Source organism: Falco rusticolus, chromosome W (genome assembly GCF_015220075.1).
Source record: "Falco rusticolus isolate bFalRus1 chromosome W, bFalRus1.pri, whole genome shotgun sequence".
Taxonomy (NCBI): domain Eukaryota; kingdom Metazoa; phylum Chordata; class Aves; order Falconiformes; family Falconidae; genus Falco; species Falco rusticolus.
In genome coordinates this window covers 10601988-10606817 of record NC_051209.1, presented here as the reverse complement: position 1 = coordinate 10606817, position 4830 = coordinate 10601988, and the positions used below count along the sequence as shown (strand labels likewise).

General features: G+C 42.6%; 1 long non-coding RNA gene across 1 annotated transcript; it reads right to left on the bottom strand.

Annotated features, from left to right (window-relative positions):
• Positions 1-945: 945 nt before the first annotated feature.
• LOC119140636 lies at positions 946-2427 on the bottom strand. Its single transcript, XR_005101662.1, has 2 exons — positions 2205-2427; positions 946-1705 (listed from the first exon to the last, which is right to left on the bottom strand). It is a non-coding gene; the product is annotated as an uncharacterized LOC119140636 (long non-coding RNA).
• Positions 2428-4830: the final 2403 nt, after the last annotated feature.

Here is a 4830-nt window from a genome sequence, read left to right as displayed (position 1 = left end):
GGTGGTCGTCGGGGGTTCTGAGGATGAAGGCAGGCGAGTCTTCCGCTAGTTGCCCCCACACCTGGCGCAGGCTCAGTAACGTCCTGGTCTTTGTCCAAACCGCAGAACCGGCTTTGGCTTGTTCTTGCAAGGTTGTAATTATTCTCTGGACTTATATGGTCATAAAGCTCTTTACTCCCGTATACCTTATCACAGCACCCAAGCAAACCATGTAAAATTTGGTAAACAGCTAAGCAGACTATCATAGTCGTTAAATTTTACCCTATCTCTTAACCCCCCCCCCCCCTCAGTCCCCCCTCTTCAAAGAAATTAGTAAATTCTTTTACTCAGACTCGAAGTATTGATTAGATTCTAATTTTTGTCGCAGTTGATTTCTCTTCCATTCGCTATGGGAATTTCCAGTTCCCTTAAGGCACCAAAATCCACAATGGATAGCTATACTAATAATTAAAAATAGAAAGACGATTACAACGATCATTACAAATAATTGTTTTAGCCATGCTAGATTGGGCAACCAGGATGTCAATTTCTCCCATAATTCAGAAAAGCCCCAAGAAGTGTTGTCTTGTGTCACTTTATGTAGAATATTTATTTGTTTCCTAATTTCTTGGAGGTCCTCGGTGATTTGCCCGCTCTGATCTGCATACATGCAACAATCTATATTGATCACAGTGCATACCCCCCCCTTGGGAGGCTAATAGCAAATCTAAGGCCATACGATTATGTGATACTATTTTCGGTAAGTCAGTAACTTCCTCCTGGAGTGCCAGGAGGGCATCAACTGTCTTATTTTCCACGGTTTTTATTACAGCTGAGATGTTTATTATTGCCTTTTCCAACTCACTAACCCCTAAAAACGGAATGAACCATCGCGCAAAGCTGTGGAAACTCGTTGGTCTGTTTATGAGGGGGTTATTTACAACGTTTCGGTTTTTTCTTATGGGGGGGGTTGCGTTAACCCGTCAATGATAGTAATATTGGGGACCAGACCTCCCAGAGTGCATGCTCCTCGCCATCCTATGGGCAAGACTTTATGAGCCGTTGTGCCACACAACCAATACCACCCTGTCCCTTGTGGGGTCAGGAGACCGGTATAGTTCAATTTCAAAAATCCCAAATCTCTACCTGTCATATTTAATGTACGACTTCTGTTACAATTTGGGTGTTCTCCCATAAATAGCCCTTTTCCCGAACTTACCAGGCAGTTATCCCTAATGTGCTGGTCTCTTCAACAGTTATTTTTAATTCTCGTCCCCACTTAACCTGAGGGTCTGTGCTCCAGATTGTATTTCCCCAAAAGGAGCCGTCTCGGCGGTTCGTCAGGGAAACTGGCAGTGGGATGCCTATTAACGGTATCTCATAACCAGAATGTCTTGGCATTTGGGTGCAGATCCAACAATCAGTTTTATTTAAAATTTTGGTGATGTTTTGAATTGCTTGAACATACCAGTTCTCTCGCCAGGCCGCTGTGTCTATCACCTGTGAAATTATCAGAATCATGTTAAATTTAACCCACATCCTATCTTTTTAGCTTGAGCTTTAACGGCCCTTGAATTTCTGATGTCCAAAGCTTTTGTGGCGACTTCTTCACACGGGTATGATGAATCCAGGCATTCTGTTCTTTAATTTTGATTGCTGTGAAGGAGGTGAGGAGTACTTGGTATGGTCCTTCCCACTGTGGTTTCAAGGTTTTTTCTGCAAGAGACTTTACATATACATAATCTCCAGGTTGGATATCATGTACAGGCCCATCCAGACCTCTTCCTTGGGTCCCAATTACATGTTTTCCAATTTTATTGAGCTGCTTGCTCAATGCCACCATATAGGAAGCCATAATTTCATCCCAAATTTGTATTGATGTCCCCTTTTGTATTCCATAGGGGCGTCCATACAGAATTTCAAAAGGGCTCAGTCCTTCTCTCGCTCTCGGTCTTGTCTGTATACGCAAAAGGGCTAAAGGGAGAGACTGAGGCCATGGCAAGTTTGCTTCTTGTCCCAACTTTAAATTTGCTGTTTAAGTGGTTCATTTTCTCCACTTGGCCACTCGACTGAGGGCGATATGGGGTGTGAAGTTGCCAATCTATACCTAAATGGTGGCTGGTTTGTTGCACTATTTTTGAAACAAAGTGTGGTCCTCTGTCAGAGGATATGGTTGCTGGAACCCCAAAACGCGGTATTATTTCTTGTATTAGTATTTTAGTTACCTCCCGAGCCTTGGCAGTTCTGGTTGGGAATGCTTCTGGCCAACCTGAAAAGGTATCAGTTAATACCAGCAAATATCGATAGCCCCCTTTTCTTGGAAGTTCTGTGAAATCAACCTGCCATTGTTGTCCAGGCCCATTACCCTTTCCAATCTGGCCCATTTCTAGTTTGGGAGTATTCTTTGGATTAGTCTGGAGGCAAAGGTCATACTGTTGAGTCTATACAGAGCCTCCATATACGTGGATCATTCGTGTGATAAACAATGGCTACTGCGTGCCCAGATGAAGTCCCAAACCCATTTCCCGAGCTTACTACTCCGGTAAGTCTGCCAATGGTAACATTTATGGTACTATGGCCAAATGACAGGTCCCTGTTTTCAATGTAATGTTTTCTTACCACTAGACCACCACGTCACCTGCCAGGGAAGAAGGGTCCAGAGTGTACATTTCCCCCTCTGAACATTCTGCAAGGTGAGCGTTCTTAAAATGTTTAACCTATTGGAAACATTTACTTTACCACAAACACCTCCTTTTTCAGCTAGCAGGTAATCGAGAACCATCCTGTGTTGATAAATTGCATTTCACATCAAAAGCTTTAGCTGTTTGATTAGTAATAATTTCCAAGACAGCCTGTAGACGAATGATACGATTCAGATTGTAGATAGGTTCTCGAGCACCGTTAATGAGTTCATTAGGATTCCAAGTTGCAGGTCCATAATACTGTATGATACGTTGGGGTGTCCATCCATTTAATAAATATCGGTACCCCCCAATTCTTGGGAGTCTGGAAAAATCAGCTTGCCACTGTTGCCCTGGCTAATTTTCAAACACATTTCACATTGCTAAGTCACCTGTTTTATTACAGTATACAAGTTCTGCCCTATCAATTTCTGATTTAGACTTTTATATAAAGTATCAGCTCCCCAATGCGTCTTATTAATAATAGGGCTGTGATCCATATTAAATTGGATGGTACCACTATACGACCATCCCTTAAATAAGTCCACTTATTTATTTTTATTTTATCATTCATGTCCTGAATTACCTTTAAGTTTTCTTTAGAATAATTTGGCTCCTGATCTGTACTTACAGTTTGGATTTTACCATCTGGTATTAAGGATAATTCCTCCTTTCCTACCTCCTCTGCTACTTGTATGGCTTCATAGTCGGCCAGGCGGTTTCCAATTTCCAAATCAGTGCTTCAATGGGCCATCTTATGTTCTTCCTTCCTGGATGACCCTCTTATAACAGAGGGGGCCATGCCTCACATCAAGGTCTGGCACGGCATATGTTCCCACCGCTCAACGCCTACTGGGTTGCAGCCAGCAGCAGAGCTCAAGATCCTTCTTGGTGGCAAACACCGAGGCCAACCCAGTCTTGCCCTTGATTGTGGTAGGAGGCACCTGACCAACCTTATTCCTTGTACTTCATTGTCAATGCAGAGTTTCATCTGCACATCCCATAACAAGTCACTGTCATGGCAAAACACACAGATTTACATTAGTAGAACTACTACAGAGTGTATTTTATTTTAGTTTTTATGCAATATCCCCCACAGCCTTGCTGACCAAGGGATATTGTTTTACCTGAACTAGGCAGGCCTCCTGTTTATCATTTTTACTGTAACAGGGAAAGCATTTTTCCCCTTACTTGGAATTTACTTCCAGGTATACCTGGTTAAAGATTTCTTTTACTTCAGGGAGGTCCTCTCTTCCACTTTTCTGTTGAATTAAAGATAAACTCAACATTTTAATTAATCGATCATTCTTAACTTTTGGTTTCATTTCCCCTTCTTTAAACGTCTAGATGTTCTAATAAATCTCTTCCCAACAAAGATTTTGGTGGATTTGGCATTCTTATTTGTTTTCTTAGTTTGTACTTTAAAGGTTTCAGGATATTTTCCTGGTGGCCAGCAGCTCCCACAACTGTAACAAATTCTTTTCACTGAAGTTTAACACCAAATAAGTTGGTTTTATATTCACGAACTTTTTCTACATCACAATTACCTGGTAACAAACAACTCGAACCTTTATCCAGTCCTATTCACAACCAACTTTCAAACATCTAAATTTCTCCATTAAAGATTCAGTTTACTCTCCTCAGACCTGGTGCTTGCCCTAAAGGGGCCGTTACCGGTCCTGTTGTGCTGCAAATGCTGCAGCAATTGGGGTGACATTATCAGGTCCTTCTGCTCAATCGTCAGCAACAGCAACCCCCTCCTCCTCACCAGCAGAAGGGTTCGGGGCAGGAGATGCTCTTCCTGCTCTGCAGGTTACACAAGCCTGCCTCTGCAGCAGCACTTCTGTTTTGACTCTTTCTTACCCTGAATGCAAATCTGCTACTTGTTGCTTTAAGTCTGTTATTACATATCATGCCTTTGCAGGCAAACAGAAAACATCCTGCCATGCATCCCAGCATGATTCAGTCGCACCTTCGAGGGGGTACAGGGGTTTGTACAAACTCACCCCAACACTTTCACAAGGTCTTTGATTCTCCACACACACACGCACGCCTCAGGTTTTACTAAGCTATACACAGAAAATCAAAATGCGCATCTCAATCACACCATTCACACTCTCCGGGCAGCCCGCAGTCACACAAGCAGTATGTTATACGGTACCGTGCACTT